An 18,621-nucleotide genomic window follows, 5' to 3' on the forward strand; every position below is an offset into this window, starting at 1 on the left:
AAGGCAGGAAAATGCAGAGAAGGGTGTCAGTCATGTGTTTGTATGTGTTTGGGGCTAATAATGAGAAGGGCACGGGACAGAACAACAACACCGCTCCGTCTACTAACTCAAATCTCGATATTCACCATCTCTGGCTGCTAATACGCCTCCTTTCTTTGATATTTGTTTTCCCTTTTAAAGTCATTGATGTTATTAGTTTTCGAAACCCGGCTTAGAGGCTTATTGATAGGCCGCGCAGATGGAAATATTAATGGCCTCGGAATCGCTGATGAGAAAGAACAATAATTCTTGTCTGCTGCCCGTAAAGCTGCGGCACGTCTACAGCGCAAACCACGCCAAGAGGGAGTTTCTGTGTTTTTCCCGTATCGAGACGCTCTCTGCGCTGCAGTTTTGGCCACTGTGTGTTTTCAGTGTTCGTCCCCAGTAATAAATAAAAACCCAGCTTTCTTGCGAAACACTTAATCGGGCAGTATGGAATCAGCGAGAGCAGTAAAAGGAGCATACTGTCACGGCTTTAATGTGTCTCTCTCTTTGTTCGGTGAGGGGGGTGGGGGTGGGGGGGGGGGTAGCCTCTCTGATGTGCCACAGCTGAAATTGGCAGGCTATCAGTCACAACCCTGTAACACAATGTACAGCATTTCTAAACAATATAAAGAGAAATGACAGCCAAGAAGGCAGAGAGACAGACTGAGAGAGGAGGAGAGGGATGGAGACAGTGCAAAACAGAGAGTGAGAGTGAGAGAAAAGCCATTTTTAGAAACCTGATGTGTAAGTCTAAATGTTTTCTTTACAACTGGGTCAGAACAGCACATTATTCTAGACTCACTGAACAAGCATTTGTCGTTTGATGCGCTCAGATCCAGCTCTAGGTGCCGCAGGTTAAATCTCACGTCAGAATAGCAGAAACTCCACGGCTGTGGGCTTCAAATGTTACCAGACTGCGCCTGAATTAAAGCAAAAGTTGGCAAAATGTTTGGTGGGAAGGGAGGTGGGGGGGCAAATGAGAAGTGGTGTTAATCAGGCCTATTGATTAGAGCCTGTGTGAGTCTGGGAGGAGCTGGGAGAGGGTGGCTGTGTGCATATGCACAGGGGTATTACCAGCACTTATTCTTTAAGCCTGTGGGACAAAGCAGCCTCTGAGCGAGGTGATTAAAAGGCCCAAGCTATTGAGCTCCTCCAATCAATACCCTCCTATGCTATTGGACAGAGTGGGAGGCCGCTTCCTAAGTAACATAGAAACACACGCACACACATGCTAACACGCTTTCACCTTCACAACCCCGTATTTTTCTTCTGTTTGCCCCAAATCTTAAACCAGCTTCATTAAGTGTTGGGGCGAAGGAGGACAAATCCCCATTGGCCTCCTGTAAGGCTTTCTTGACCATACCACATTGGAAAGGGACTTGCCATTTTCATCATGTGCAATGGCCAATTAAACAAATCTAATACAGAGTAGAAAACGGGGTGTGGGATAAAAGTGGGAGCTTTTCATTTAAATGGATAAGGTTAATGAGTTATTTGTATGGTTGACGTATCCTGATGGTTTAAAAGGTTAGGCGCATCTACACAGCTGCCCTTTGGAGTGATCTCCTCCGTTTCACGCTCCCTCAAGCAGTGGTAATGAGAGGTCACTGTGCACCATGAGGGCCCTGGGAGCTAGCAGCCCAGCCAGACAACACATAGCCACCGACATATTACTATTTCCTCCAAAATAAACAGGCCTCGAAGAGAGGAACAGGTCATTTCAGCCCTTTCTCTTAACCTGCCTCTCCCTCTCTCTCGCTCTCTCTTTCTCTTTCAATATCCTGACAAGTGGTCTGCTCTCAGCTCGCCGTGACCAGAGAACACTCCTCTCTCTTGTTTTTTCGGAACATCCACTTTCATATTTTCAATAACTGCAGAATCCTATTTTTTGTTTCCTAATGGAGCCCCTCTCCTTTTTCCCCCCATCTCTAAATTCCATTTCACAGAACTGGCCTGCCTTCTTTACGTTCGCTGCCATAACAAGATCAGCAAGGCTTTTGGTTTTATTTTGGTTTTTTGGGGGCTTTTTTCGAGTCTCATCAACACCTCGGGTAATCCGGTCAAAAATATCTGCACTGCTGACACATAATCAGTTATGCTAAACATAACTCAATCACAGCGTGATTATTAAAGAGCACACAGCAAACACTTACAGCATCACTCCCACCAGCCTTAATGGCCTCGCTGCAGCCCTGGCCGCGGCGGCTGCTGAGAATCACGAGAAAAGGCCTGGCTTTGCTTAATTCAGAGCTATTGATTTGGTAATTATTTCATAAGCCGCTATGTCCAAATACTCACAGGCACCGAAAAGCCCATATCACAGGCGACCAGGCAGCCTGGGGTGTGTTGCTGTCAGGTTTGCCAGTGTGAGCGGACAGAGGCGGTGGGTTCTGCTTAAGACAGAGTATTGGACAAACACAAACAAACGAGGCAGCGGCCACTGTGACTCAGTGCTCTAATGAACCAGCGTATTGACTTGCTGGCTTTCTCTTTCTCTCTGCCTGCATGTCTTTCTCTTCCTCGCACACACTCTGCCTCGCTCGCGCTCTCTCCCTCTGTCTGCTATGTTTGTATGGATCCCAGCTGCCACTCGGAATACCAATTACTGTAGGTCCAAGATGGGGGGAAGAGTGAATGAGAGAGAGAAAGAGGGACTGTATGAAAAGGAGAGAAAGAGAGGGAGAGAAAAATGAAGTAAGGAAAGAAAGAGGAGAAGCCATGCAGAGGGAAAATAGCGCGCACGCTGGCAGGTGATGCAGGACGCTCGTCCCCCCCTCCCTCCACTTGGTCACCAGGAGAAACACCCTGGTGTTGTAGCTGATGGCGAGGAGAAAAAAAAGGGAGGGGGGTCCTCATTCCCGATCCAGTGGCACCTCACGAGGAGGGAAAATCAAAAAGCATCTTCATGTGAGACACTTACATCCCTGATGCTCCCTGACACTCCTGCAGCTGACACACAAGGAAGGGAAATCAAAGGGGACCTTTCTGTGGTCTACCACAAATAGGTGCAGCTCCTGCACACGGAGGAAGGGAGGGGTGTCACATTCCCCCCGCGAATTCCTGGGACAAAGCTAGGGTGCTGCATCTCCCATTACCAGATATTTGTGTTAGATAAAGGGATTTAGACCAAGGGGAGCTGTTGGGTCCAGTGACACTCCTTCCCGCGCTCCCTTTTCTCGTCTCTTTTCCAACTGCCGCAACAATTCTCATGACAACCATAATGAGCATGCTCACATTCAGCACGATACCACTAATTTGAGAAATTTCCAGCACAAAGACATAATTAGACAAACTAATTAGACGAAGACTTCGCTGCACAGAGATCCTCCACAGTTCAACTCATCCGCCTACCTGCCGATGACTAAAATAGGAAGCAGCCGTCAAGCCCATCCATGCTCATTCCCCTCAGTTAGTGCAGTGAGATGTTTGTGAGATGGCGCACAAGGGAAAATAACATGATCTCTCCCAAGGGCTGCAGACGCTCCTCAGCAGCAGCAGCAGCAGCAGCACAGCAATACCTTTGTTGTGGCTTTAGTGTCAAATAGGACTAACAGGTCTTACCCAGCCACAGATTGTCTTCCTATTTATATCTGAGGCAGCAACACTGTCTATATGCTGTGAAAGAAGCTGCGCAGTCCTACACCTATATGCCACTGTGCAAGACATATTAATAAATCACAGTGAGCCACTCACATGTGCCACGAACGCTTAAAAATACACAGCGCTCCGCTTGAGGTGTTCATAGTGAGCTATAGGTGAAGTGGTGGGTTTTCTAATGAAGAATATGACAAGAGTACTTAGAGAGAGTTGGAGAGGCGAGGGAGGTAGAAAGGTAATTGATTTTAAAAGTGATGGGAAAACCCACAGGTCTCAGGAGGGAGCAGAAAACCATCTCAACGGATCCAGAAGCCCCAGCTGCCTCCAAGAATAATGGAATTAATTCTTAGTCTCACTTAAATACATTTTATAATGGGAACTTAAATTAACATTTGGTAAGGCCCCCAGAGATGGAGTCAAAGTGTAAATTGTTACCATTTTTTTTTTTTTTTTTGCTTTTCTCTCAACAATGGAGCCCTTGTCCTCTGAATACGCTTTCCTTGTAGGCACTCGGTAAATAACTGTGCTCGCCCGTTATCGTTTTGTGCAGCACGCGATGAAAAAAAGACACAACTAATTTTATTACTACATGACCGATTCATGCATATACAACAGAAAAACAAACAAACTTCCGTGCCCACATAGAAGTCAGGGGCCAAGACTAAGCATGTGCACATGTGCGCATGCGTGCATGTGCACATTCATATTTTGAATGCTTGGCACACTGTCACTGCATTCACCGTGGAGTCTGAATAGTGGTGGGTTGATTTGTAAGAGCACAAGAGAGAAAAACAGACGGTGTGTTATACTGTTTGTTACTCCTAATCTTCAGTCGGGTCATTAAGTCCAGGTAGACTCACGGTACACTGGTATTAAGAGTCAGCACAGAGGGCTTCTGAAAGAACGGGCAGCCCCTAAAAAGCAATATTTATATATCTACACACACACATATACAGCTCTGTGCCTCTATAACTACAGAGGACATTATATTGACTACAGTTCAGTTGCTGGAGACTTACTTTAACCTTACAAACCCCCTATCCTTAAAACAGCTCTTCACCTTAAAGTACTGGACCTGCCTTGTCCCCATAAGGAAGACAAGTCCCCATTATATGACGGTGTAAACAGATCTAGGTCCCCACAACATGAGTAATAACCACCCACTCATACACACACGAACGCTGAGCACGTAGCACATACAGTACAGCATGCACAATGCACACGAAGAACCCGCATCTCCAGAGGCCTCATCACTCGAGCCAAAACACCGCAGCAGCATACATCTTTGATAGCGGCTTTTAAACCTATTAGATCATATGGCTATAAAGTATGCATACAGACTGTACACCGGCTCTCCCGTGACAAAGAGTTTCTCTCAGTGGACTTACCCGCATAAATAAACCATAAGCAAATCCCAAATATTGCACACAAAAGGCAAAAAGGAAAAAACGTGCACTCATGCAAGTGCATATACACACTCACGCCTCAAAGGGAGATCTCAGAGGAGCAGGTAATACACAAAGTTATTTGAATATAAAAGGGAGATACCTGGTCTTGTGATGTTCCCGAAGTATTTAGCCGAAAGTGACAGAAACAGAACGACGACAGGAGCAACAAAAATGTGTTTTCACTGGAAGTAATAACAGCGATGAGGGCCAAGCATGTCCTTGACATCACTGGTAGCATCTTATTAAATGTAATTTTTCCACTTCACTTCCCCACTAGTGACTACACTTACATCTGTAGCCCCCCCCCCCTCAAAAAACTGTATTCTTGTATCACACAATAATGACTGTTCCTTCCACTGAGGTGTAAAAAACAAAGCAATCCTCATAAATTTTGAGTTTAATTTTGCCTTAAACAAGCCGCAACCGCCGATTTTTTTTGTCGTTATTTACCGACTCCCCCCTTTTGTGCCACTAACGCACCAATTTACCCTTAAATTATTAAAAGAAAAGCAGCAGATCTGCTCAATTAAGACGACTATCTCGAAGCAGGATTTTTCTTTCTTTTCTTTTAATAATTTCTGCTTAAAAATGTCTTAAACAGATCTCAAATTAGTTGCAGATTGTTTTCCTAACAATCAAGAAAATGATTGACTCACTAATTACTTGAGCCCAAGTCCAAAGCCACCAAACAGCAACTTTAATTAAATTACACGCTCTACAATGAGCTAAAGAACAATTTTAATCAGTGTATATGATATAAAAAGAAAAGACAGAGTAAACAGCACAGGCATTCGGTGCCCGCCTTCTGGCTGGTTCTGGTGCTTGTTGCGATGGACAAATTTCAGTGATTATTCATACAAAAGCACAACCAATCATAATGAAAGTACAAAATGCAAAGAGATGCATAAACGGAACAAATAAATGCGGCACTTTATTCAAAATCGCAGCTAAATACCTGCATTGGAAAACCTGGATATTATTCATTGAAATGCAGCAATGCTGAATTTGAACCAATATTACAAAGAATCTCTGAGGCTTTGTGTGACTAAATGATGAATTAGCCCTTTTATCAGAAGCGGCTACACTGAGGTGCATATTTGACTCCTCGTGGAGAGCATTTTACTGGCTCAACTGTGATATATGCGGGTCGTATTCTGTCAGTGTTGCTGAGTGATGACTTGGGGAAATGGGTTAGAAGAGCACCGAGAGATAGTGAGTTGAAAAATGTCTATTTGCGCATGACAGAGCTTCGGTACGTCACCCAGTGCTGCTGTCAGGGGTGAGCCCAGAATAAATGTGAAGCTGACATCCTGGCCCTTCAAGTATCTTTACGCTACAATTAGCTGCTTGTTTATGACAGCAGAGACTGGGTCACTGTCATGATGGAAAATATACAGTAAGTGTGAGTGTGCGAGAGACAAAAGGAGTCCCGAAGCAGAAGAAAACCCAGAACCAGGAGACTGAGAAATCTTACTGGGCCTTGCTAGAGCTAAAGCACACACACACTGATAAACAGGCGAGTATACACACAGCTGTTCATCCTAGAAGTCAAAGTACACACTTCATACACTCTCCTGCGATGCATCTGAAATGAGAAGTCCTAATTATTATTTCCATTGTGTCCCACTCCTGTGACAAGGACCACTAGCTGTGAATGATTATAATTATTACCCGTAGTAGAATAGCAGTCATGCTGTTGTATCATCAGCAACATCATCCAACAGATCAGGGTCAGATCCAACTTGAAATTCATGTATGCAACGCAATTCACATCCTCTGTGTTAAGATATTCAAAAACATTTCTCATTTGACTTCTGCTCAGAAGCAGTATGCATGGATTATGTTTTGCCTCTGGCGCGCTATGGTAAATGAAAAGTAAAGCGCCATCCGTCAGCTGACTCCATCTGACAGAAAGACCGTTGCATCTGCTCCACAGACCTTTTTTTTTTTTTCTCGCTTCTTCCCATCATGCTCGCCTGCATCAACCACAACTTATGATTAAAAATAGCCATTTGATTCAATTACCTCTAATGTTTGATTAGGGCACAAATGCCGCAGTCTCCACAAACAGCAGCACAATTAAACTGAAGTGAATTGCAGCAGATCTCTGAGCGAACGCTGGCCACGCCATAAATTTTAAATACTCGACTTGGGGAGCGAAAAGAAGAGAAAGAAAAAAAAGAAGAAGAAGATTTACAGCAAAATATGGCCTGTCTCTTATTTGTACATAAATTCACAACATCGTTTAGAGTAGCAAACAAGTCTGTCTTGAATGGCTGGTAATTATGTACAGCAGCAAATAAAGCGTGGTTTTCTTTTCTGAGGCGCTGGTGGCTTGTTAAGTGGTGAACAGACAAAACAGCATTTCGAAAATGAAAGGTGGAGGGAAACATCCAGGGCACAGCGAGCTTCTCTCCCATTAGAAACAACACTGTCTGTCTCGCGACCGTTTGTTTGTTCCAACTGGCTGTACTGGAAAGACGTGCCCCGAACCCCCACCACCAACACTAACTACGTCTTTCTTGTTGTTTCTGTCCCCTCTCCCTCCGTCTGTCCATCCAGCCCTTCCTCTAATCTTCCCACCATGTCCGTCCCCCATCTCCTAGGCAGCTCCTCTGTTTTGTTTTGGGTTGTTTTTTTGTTTGTTTTTTGCATCCTACCTAATGTTTTGGTCCCTTTTTTTCACTTTATCAGTCCTTCTTTTTTCAACCCGCCCACATCCACTCATTTTCAACCACCAAATCAAAAATAAGGCTAACAAATGTGGCCTATTATCCAGTATTCGGGACACTGACAGTACGTGTCCATGAATGTAGAGCTCCAAATGGCTCAAACATGAGGAATCTAGTTAGAAAAAAAAAATGTTCGAATTAGACCAGGGGCACTGCAGACAAGAGGAATCTATTACTGTTATTATATAACAAAAAACTGAGCTGTTATTGCCACTGTGTGCACCATTACAAAGGAAACAATGCATAGGAGCACATTGTGTGAAACTAATTAAAATCCAACCCTGTCATATACCTTCCTCTCTTTCCAGTCACGTTGTGAATATGCCATTTTTACACCATTCATAACGGCGCACCTGTGTCCACTGCGTTAGATCTCCGCCTCTTTCAGTATCCTTCTCAAATTTTCCAGCATCGCATCTCACTATCTGTTTCAAGAATCCCACGAGCTGAAAATACAAGGGGGCCCGGGAGAGTGTGTGAGAGCAGAACAGGGGAAATTTCACATTATCTGTCTATCTGCAATATAAGAGTGTGATGTGGAAGCAGGAAATGAGCTATGAACGTCAAGCCTGCATGCTCATGGTCCCAGTGGCCACCAGCCTACATATTGAGATCAAGTAGGCAATGTGGAAAGTGGTTTAATAGACCCCAGTTTAATTGGACTTTTATTTGTTAATGGCTGAAATCCTGATGCATTACTTTAATTATCTTGGCAGAACTAATTCATGAACACGTAGGAAAAGAAAAAAATGTGGCCGGACTTAGCATTTAAATGGCATCCAAACGCTCCCTCCCTCCCTCCCTCGCACTCTCTCTTTCTTTTTAAAGCTCCTATCCTCAAAGTACTCTGCTTTTGCTTTCCATGGGATTCTCTCTGATACGACTTGTAAGGCATGTGATGGTTTAAACCCTCAGTGTGCTTTAACCAGCCAGCTGTCATGAATGAGTCCACAGAAAGAGGAGAGGAGAGCACTGAGGCCATTTTTCTCATCTTTTTTAAAAGCGCTGGGGCCCACCCAGATCCAGACCCATGGCCGTGTTTGCTCTGCCCTCCGAGTGCAGAGTAGGTTTGGCTGCTGCCATGGAAGGGAAAGAGGAGGGGAGGGGTGGGCTCACTTCTACACTTACTAAGCCCACTCACACATGAACTGCTCCGTCAATGCTGAAGAGCAGCCAATGAAAAGGTGAGTTCCTTAATGTCTTTCTGATTGCGTCGTTTCTAGTTCATTACATGACGGCACTGTAATAGTTTTCGCCTCACACTGACACTTGAGTTCTTTAAAACGGGGCGTTCTTTAAAGCAGTTTAGCACAGTTTGACTTTCAGCTACAGGGGAAAATGTTTCCCTCTCTCAGCCAGTGCATGTGTACAGTATTTGTGCATTTCATGGTGTGTTTGTGTGCGTGCTGCAGATTGCATTGGAGTATGTTTACGTCTGTGCGCACGCAAGTAGTATGCGAAAACAAATGTGCGTGTCTTCCCTGGAACAGCTCCTGTCTGGGGGGGGGGGAGCGGAGCTGGCGGTGAAAGAGCTCAGCAGCGCCTCAGTCCCTCAGGACAGACTGCAGCTCTCTCCTCGCGGCCATGAAAAGCAATCAGAGCTCAGCTTTCTCTCCTGGACTTACCTCTGCCTTTAATTACAGAACTCAGCAGCAGCAGCAGCACAGAGAAAGACTGCCTCCGCTGGGCCACAGCCAGCCCGTCACAACCCCAGCACAGGGCTGCGGTCGAGACAGCAGGCCTCAGCATACAGTGGCCTGACATAAGCACAGTGTGCTTAAACATGCAGTCGGCCCCGGTGAGCTCAGCGTGCTTCTGCACAGACCGAGACTCGGCTAAGGTGCTTCTATACTGAAAACCACAGCGCTCCAAGCATAAAACACAGCAGGGCTCCATACGAGCTAGGAATGGCCTTTCTGTATGCCTAATGAGATGTTCTCACCTGTGCTCTAGCAGGATAATGCAACATAAGCGACTGGGGAATTACGGAAAAATGATCAATAACACAAATAAATGTTTGCTGCTCGGTACACACATGCACACACTGTCAACCAGAAGCAAGACCCTGAGATATGAAGAATGCGAGCACTTGTAGGGAAAAGGATTACTGATGAGGAGCCATTCATTGTGTGTAATTGAGATTCTTTCCCATTCAAGAGACATGAGAGTAGAGGCCCAACATGTGCCTTTAGGCTGAGCAGAGGAGAAGCCACGGTGCACACATGGACAGGGGAAGATAAGAGACTATGTACACAAGCTGCTGGTTTTATTGCTGCAACATAACGCTCGGATAGCATTTTAAACACATTTTCAGAAAACCTGCCAGTGCCGTCCTCGCTGCCGTGGAACCATGCCACGGTGCTGAAATGTGTCATTGGGCTCAATTTCTCACCCAATTTCAACCGAACGGAAAATGGCACTTTGGTGACAGCAATGAGGCTGACCAGAAGGAGATGTGAGTGGCAAATGCCGTAAAAGACGAATCTCCACGGCGCACTCGGTGGCACGCCGCCGAACTAAGGCACGGCTGTTATGATAGCTATCATCATTTCCGTATCTATGATCCTCAAACAAGGCCCTCTCCCCCTCCACACGTCACATAGCCTCGGGTCCAATGGCGCACTGTGCCGTCACACGTGATAATGACACCCACATCAACGTGTCAACTCAATTTGGCCCTCTTATAGGCTCTCTTTGACTCAATCAATGCATGGCCTTCCATCTGGGTTCCACTCCTGTCCTCACATTAGAGGAGTGGGGATGGACAGACATTTTACTAACAGCTCACTAAACCTGCCCCCACTCCCCACCCTTGGACATCTGCAGTTTAACATCACATATTACATATTTTCCTTAACCTAATAATCCAACAATGTTCTCAGAACGTGCAGCAAAGTCAAAAGCACCCTGTCAAGTAGGCTACAAAGGCTTCAAACACAAATCAAAAACCAAGTCATGTCGGGTCAATAACTGTGAGCTGAACAGATCATTAACTGTGGCGATAAATTTGCCAAGTTTTTCTTCTTCTTCTTCTTTTTTAATTTGAAAATCCCATCTTACAAGGCATTCCAATAAATATCAGGCAGGCACATTTCTAGCTCGTTAAAATTTAATCCAATTAAATCCCTATTTAAAACAAAGTTACACCTCCACAACAACCAAGCACAGAGGCTGTTATCTTGGGCTGCAGCTCATTATTTCTCAGAGCAGCTCGTCTGGCTGACAGTGTGGTAGACTGGGACATCCAGTAAACATCTGTCATGAAGCATCCTTACAGGGGAGCACAGACACAGTAAGCTACTGATCCAGTGACCCCACAGTGCAGGCATTCACACATGCCTTGGTGCACCTGCGTGTGAGCCTCTGCTATCGTCATGTTTAGGCCAATTTTAAGGATTTGTGCTTATAAACCGTTTATGAATCATTTATTCGCCATCACAGTGGAGGGGCCTAGAGAGATGATGTGTTATCCCATTAGGTTTCCATAGCTCATTCATGAATCATTCATCAGTTTGGACTATAGATTATTCCCCCTTTATTCATTTCTTATTCATTTTGGGCCAGTGTACTGCTCGGGATGCATTACGTTGCTTCAAAATGACGTCCACAGGCCAGTGTTTGCCTTCAAAACATGCAAACAGTGCAAGGTAACTGGCATCAACGCGAACAACCACACGTGGCATCTGTATTTGGATTGAATTTGTGAGCCTTAAGCGAATAGATCGGAGCTTGTGCTTTAAGTAAGTGGGGGTATTTTTTTTCGCAGGGAGAAGGTAATCGATGGAGCAGAGACGAATGAATGTAGGCTACGACAGCTGTCCCAAGGAGGTAGGGCTGCTACTACACCGCATGCATGGTGTGAGTTCCCCCTTTGAATAAAATGTCCGATCAGACCAAATCAAGAAGGCAGGGATATAAATCAATGTGTGTGTGTGTGTGTGTGTATGTGTATAAATCAGGCTGTCCTGTGCATACCAAATAGAGCTCGCTCTCTATTCAAATACACACGGCACGCTGAATAGCAGCATAATAGCGTTTTCTCTGCCTACCTCCAGAGCGTGTGCGCCCAAACTGCGTTTTTTCCCCCGTCGCAATGGGATCCTTCTCAGCTGCCCTGGACAGTATCAGAGATGCGTCTTTCCCCCGAAAGGCAAACACTTCCCCTGCATGTCCCCCAACCCTCCCTCCCCTGCCGCCACCACCAGCACCACCACCAGCAGCAGCAGCAGCAGCCCGGGCCTCCAGTAATAGCAGGTGGACGCGCTTCTCAATGATGGAGACAGCGCGACTCTCCTCTCCCCCGCCGCTCCATTTTCAATTACGGAAGAATTCGTATTCCAGGAAACGCGCTATAGGGCAGCCAGCATGTCCTAATATCGCCGCTTTTCTCGGGACCAACAGGGGCCGTCGCCTCTCAAACTCCCGATTCGTGGCGCCCCCTCGCCTGTTATCTACCTTTTACGAGATTCTTGATGTTGCCATTGTCACGGTGTATTTTTTTTTTCGCCTTCCTTTTTTTTCTTTTTCTTTTTTTCAGCTGAACCTCTACCCCTCCTTGCGACGCGCAGTCTCGTAGGCGCGCACTTTACTTGCTCCCCCTCCGATTCTTCTTGGTCCGACCTATGAGCGCGCACAGCCAGCCGACGCAGGGCCACGCACTGCTTTGACGGACGCGCTGAGCAAATCAGGTATAGCCCACTCCAAATAGGACTGTATCATAACAGGGCAACTGCAATGACATGAATAATGAATAGGCTACTCATGTTTGCTGTGCTGTGTGATAGGCCCACTCACAATGCGTACCGGACTGGAAGCGATATTTGGGGAGACTTGAGCGTCTCTCTCTCTCTCTCTCTCTCTCTCTCTCTCTATCTGTCTCGCTCTCTCAGTATGAATTTGATTAGCAAAACTCAATAAACCATTACTTAAAAAAAACGTGTTTTGCATGTACATGATTATTTTTGTGTTATTAACGTCTATTCAAGAGGGGACAGTGTTTTTTGAGTATTTTTATGGATTTAAGATCATATGTTAGAGTAATTTTGTCATCGGGTGGACAGGTTGATGTAAAACAAAAACAATCCTATATATGTGTGTGTGTGTGTGTGTGTGTGTGTGTGTGTGTGTGTGTGTGTGTGTGTGTGTGTGTGTGTGTGTGTGTGTGTGTATAAGGCTAGATGTCACTGTCCAATTTTCAGCTTATGTTCACAAATAAATGTTTTATTTAATTATTTCCCTGAATACTGATCGATTGTCAAACTGAAAACATAAAATGTTATTTTAAAAAGTGGCAACAGCCTGATTTCATTTTTCAGAGGCCAAAGTGCATCCTTCACATGTGACAAGGTAGACAGGCATCATTAACTCACCACATTTGTAAGTGGCACTGATTTGGGAGTGGTTTTCTGCGTGTCTTACACAGTTGCTGTGAGCCAGTAGACCACGGTATTTGATTGCGTTTCTACTGTAGTCTACTTCTGCTCCACACTGTCACTTTTTTTCTTTTGGTAAGGGACCTGTTTAGTGCATGTGTGTTACACCGTCCAGGCTTAGATTATTATTAGAAATCAACACTTCCATAATAGATATTTCTTTTGAGGGTCTGTGAGCTGCACAGTTAAGATCCACCTAAACACTTGTTCACATTTTCTCATTCCTGTGTTTCTTTGTGCAGGCCAGGGCGTACAACATGCTTCAGGCTGAAGGCGGGTGATTGCACAGGGTGGAAGATGTAGGAGGATGACTGCCAAACCCTATGCAAGTTTGTCAGCATGCTAAATAGGTTAGATGACCCACAGTACTGCTGACTCTAGTCTTGGACTTTGGGTTCTGACAGTTTTACAGGTGGGACAAAGGACTCACCCTTCCCCGCTTTAACTTTATATTCAGTTGTATACTGCAGACAGATCTGTTGAATCTTCGATTGTAGTGTTTGCCTAATAAAATAGAATAAAATTTTCCCTGGAGGTGGTCTTTTTGTACATAGCAGTGACTGTTGGTCAGATCTAGAATCTGTGTGTTTCACATCCACCTCTCTAAAATTAGAGTTTGCTATTGCTAATGACAAAGACTTCCATCAGATGTGCACAACAAGGAAAGGCAGCAAAAAGCAAATGTTCAACATTTTTGCACAACGGACTGAAACATGAAGTGTCAGCTGTCAGTTTGTAAAACAGTTAGTCATTAAATTAATTGGTTGGTATAATGACAATTATGGTTTCATACTGTTTAATGAATAACAAATACTAAACATTTCTTCTTTCAACCCCTGAAATATGATGATTTGACGATAGTCTGAAAAATAAAGGGTCTGATTTCGAGAACTTCTGGTGGATATTTTTATTTGTTTTATAATATTTTACAAACAAAACGTCTCCGATTGATTCATTTTTCACTTGCTTAAAAATGTCTTTCCCATTGTATTTAACATGGTTAAACTTGAATAATCAGGTTATAACTAAAAGGTATTCTGTCAGCCAAATAAAGCGATTACTGTTTATCTAAACTGGGTCACAGTTTTACATACAGTGGATTATTATGGACATTTGTTTTTGGTCTATATCTTTTGACTTATTTCAACTACTCCACTAAGTCCTGATGTACTAAACAGAGGACGTCCTGGCCTTTCCAAAGATATCTCACATGCTTGGGTGTCCTCTTTTAGCTCCAAAGAGGCAGGAAATTACAAAACAGTTAAACTGAAAAATGTTTTTTCTTCAGTTCTCAGGAGGTTGTTGTATTCAGTCTATAGCTATCTGTTGCCTATATATAGTCATCATGGCCATGAATGTCATGGTCATTTTGGAATTTTAATGATTTCTTTGAACTGTTCTTTTTACAGAGTGGAATAATTGTAGAGCGTATATCATTAATAACTTTAACAAACATGAATTGGGCGCACAAGACTTTTAATATATTTGAAATTTTCTCTCATCCATCTAATCCATAGTCCATACGTTCACCCCCCACTAATGTTTGATTAAATGTCCCTTAGCAAGTTTTACCTGAACCACACACTTTTAGAATCCATCAACAAGCTTCCGGCGTAATTCTGACAGGAAATTTGACGACTCTCCTTGGTAGAATTTGTAGAGTTCATTTAAATCGGTTACTTTCCTGGCTCACACCCAGCTTTTAAGCATAGTCCACAAATTCTAAATAGGGCTGAGGTCAAGGTTTTGGGAGGGTCATTCCAGAAGCTAATTGTTAGCCTGCTTTATCCACTCCAAAACCAGCTTTAATTCATTTTGGATCATTTTCCTGTCTGACATTTAGTGCAGTCTTCTTAGATTTTAAAGCCACGTCAACCTTTCATATACAGGCTATAAACACTGTTTTGTTTTGTTTTTCAAATAAGCATAAGAATACATAGTATTCAACTTACAATCTCCAAAGAAATTTCAGTTCCAGCAGTATGTCTCAGTTTTTCCGTGTCAGTCTGCTGTCATTACAAAGAAATGCTAAATCAAATCAAATCAAATCACTTTTATTGTCACATCACATGTGCAGGCACACTGGCACAGCACATGCGAGTGAAATTCTTGTGTGCGAGCCCCACAAGCAACAGAGATGTGCAAACACAACAACACAAACGAGCAAAATACAAGAATGGCCAACCTGAAACTAATAAATATATGTACAATATATAATAGTGTATGCATTTCTGGATGTGTATACTAAATATTTTCCTACGTGTGTGTGTGTGTGTGTGTGTGTGTGTGTGTGTGTGTGTGTGTATACACATTTTTACAAATTAAATAGTAAAAAAAAAAAATAAAAATAATAATAATAATAATAATAATAAAATATATAAAATATACAGAGTTGAATATGTGCAGAACAAGTGGCATTTATATACAGTGTGGAGTGCATAATGTTGAAGTTCCAGTAGTGAAGCTGAGGTGTCTATGACGTGTTCAGCAGTCTGATGGCCTGATGGAAGAAGCTGTCTCTCAGTCTGCTGGTACGGGACCGGATGCTGCAGAACCTCCTTCCTGATGGAAGCAGTCTGAACAGTTTATGGCTGGGGTGACTGGAGTCCTTGATGATCCTCCCCGCTTTCCTCAGGCAGCGCTTCCTGTAGATGTCTTGGAGGGAGGGAAGCTCACCTCCAATTATCCGTTCAGAGCACCGCACTACTCGCTGGAGAGCTTTGCAGTTGTAGGCGGTGCTGTTGCCATACCAGGTGGTGATGCATCCAGTGAGGATGCTCTCAATGGCACAGTGATAGAAGGTCCTGAGGATGCGGGGGCTCATGCCGAATCTTTTCAGTCTCCTGAGAAAGAAGAGGCGCTGCTGCGCCTTCTTCACTGTTTTGTTTGTGTGTACTGACCACGTAAGATCCTCAGCCAGATGTACTCCAAGGAACCGGAAGCTGCTCACTCTCTCCACAGCAGCGCCGTTGATGGTGATGGGGGTGTGTACTTCTCTGCACCTCCGGAAGTCCACTATCAACTCCTTTGTCTTTGCGACGTTGAGGGTGAGATGGTTGTCTTGACACCAGTGGGTCAGGGCGCTGACCTCCTCCCTGTAAGCCGTCTCATCACCGTTGGTGATAAGACCCACCACTGTAGTGTCGTCCGCAAACTTCACAATGATGTTGGAGCTGTTAGTGGCTGTGCAGTCGTAGGTGTAGAGTGAGTACAGGAGAGGGCTCAGTACACACCCCTGTGGAGCACCAGTGTTCAGTGTGATGGGGGATGAGGTGATGCTGCCCAGTCTGACCACCTGGCGTCTGTCAGACAGGAAGCTAAGGATCCAGCTGCAGAGGGAGCTGCTCAGTCCTAGATCCTGCAGTTTCCTGTCCAGCTTCGAGGGAACGATGGTATTGAATGCTGAGCTGTAATCTACAAACAGCATCCTCACATACGTGTCTCTCTTCTCCAGGTGTGACAGGGCAGTGTGTAGTGTCAGGGCTATGGCATCATCAGTGGACCTGTTGTGGCGGTATGCAAACTGTAGAGGGTCCAGTGAGTCGGGTAGTGCAGAGCAGATGAAGTCCCTGACCAGCTTCTCGAAGCATTTGCTTACGATGGGGGTCAGGGCTACAGGTCGCCAGTCGTTCAATGAGGAGATGGTGGAGGATTTGGGTACAGGGACGATGGTGGCCATTTTGAAGCAGGCTGGGACTACAGACAGAGAGAGGGAAAGGTTGAAGATGTGCGTGAACACTCCAGCCAGCTGAGCCGCGCATGACCTGAGGACGTGGCCGGGAATCCCGTCCGGACCAGTATGCTACTGTCATAACTCAACAGATCATGCTAGCATAGCACTCAACAAGCTAACTTGGTTGTGGAATGGCAGGCTTTGGATAATCATCTTTACATTTGGAGAAGATGAAATCTGTATCCATATTAAACAAGACGCAACACTGCTGTTTAGGTTGTTATTAAAAATTACACCCTGATAGCTTAGATTTAAATGCTGATTCTTGTCCTATGGCACGATGTCTGTCTGCAAACAGCTGTACACTAAACAGTTTATTTCCTCTTGTGTGATCAATTTGTAATGTCTCCAATATAATTCGTCCAGTCACATTATTACTGAAGTCACACACAAGGACAGATTGGTATTCTTTAATATTTGATATTACTCTTAGATCCCTCCATGTCTATCTATAACCCTTTGAAACGCGTTCAAAGAGAGCGCACACAAACACACACGCTGCAAATTACCTTTGAAATAGATAGCATTTATTTGATTACCTATGTTTTCACTGTAGAAGTAAAGTACAAGCGCTGATGATCTCCATAGTGACTCCATAGTAACAGAAATTATATCCATACTTCTTAAAATACCTTTTCAACTGCATACATCAGTACAGATGTGTTTTAAGAAAGAGACAAATTAACTTACAGCTTCTCTCAGTGCAGTAAGTTATTAAGTAAACTCAAAGCTGCCAGGAGAGAAACGTTTTCATTCCTCTATAATTAGAGTTTCTTTGTGTCTTTACAGTAAACAGAGGTAATAAATACTGCCATAGTGGAATTAATGTGAAAAATGTGCTCAGCTGTAAAGACTCACATTGAAACTTACATTTTGCTCATACAGCTAACAAATACACCTGAAAACAGCTGTATTAGGTAGGTGGTCAACGGCTCATTAACATAGATTTCTAATCAGCCAATCACATTGAAGCAACTCAGAGCATTTACACATGTAGACATCAACAAGATGACCTGCTGAAGTTTAAAGGTAGCATCAGAATTGGGAGGAAAGGAGATTTAAGTGCCTTGGCATTGTTGTTGGTATGAGATGGGCTGGTTCGAGTATTTCAGAACCTGATGATCTACTTTGATTTTCCCACATAACCATCTCTAGGGTTTGCAGAGAAAAGAGAAAACATCCAGTCCTGTGGGCGAAGAGGCTGCCAGAGGTCAGAGGAGAAAGCCCTGTAAGCTTCAAGCTCACAGAAGGCAACAGTTACTTAAATAGCCACTTGTTACAACCAATCTATTCAGAAGAGCACACAGCATGTCAAAGATGGGCTTCAGCAGCAGAAGACCACACCAGCTGCCACTACTGTCAGCTAAGGACAAATCATCAGATTGCACAGTGTGAGGGATATTTTCTTGGCACGCTTTAGCCCCTTTGCTACCCACTGAGCAACATTTAAATACCACAGCCCACCTGAGTATCTTTGCTGCTTATGTGTGTCCCTTCATGACCACAGTGTACCATCCTCTGACAGGAAAACGCACTCTGTGGTAAAACTCAGAGCTTTTCAAACTGCTTTCTTCAACATGACAATGAGTTCACTGTCTTCAAATGAACTCCACAGTCAGCAGATCGAAATCCAAAAGAGCACCTTTGGGATGTGA

At 44.3% G+C, this 18,621-nt stretch overlaps 1 protein-coding gene across 4 annotated transcripts in view; it reads right to left on the bottom strand.

The window, feature by feature from the left end:
* The window catches only part of nexmifb (neurite extension and migration factor b), a 53,282-nt gene extending 41,313 nt beyond the window's left edge, over positions 1-11,969 (bottom strand). For all 4 annotated transcript variants that reach the window (XR_014279215.1, XM_082548679.1, XM_082548678.1 and 1 more), the window contains exon 1: positions 11,851-11,969. The gene's annotated coding sequence lies outside the window, so the exon portion shown is untranslated. The remainder of the gene's footprint in view (positions 1-11,850) is intronic.
* Positions 11,970-18,621: the final 6,652 nt, after the last annotated feature.

This window comes from Aulonocara stuartgranti (genome assembly GCF_965226115.1).
Source record: "Aulonocara stuartgranti genome assembly, chromosome: 2".
Classification (NCBI taxonomy): Eukaryota; Metazoa; Chordata; class Actinopteri; order Cichliformes; family Cichlidae; genus Aulonocara; species Aulonocara stuartgranti.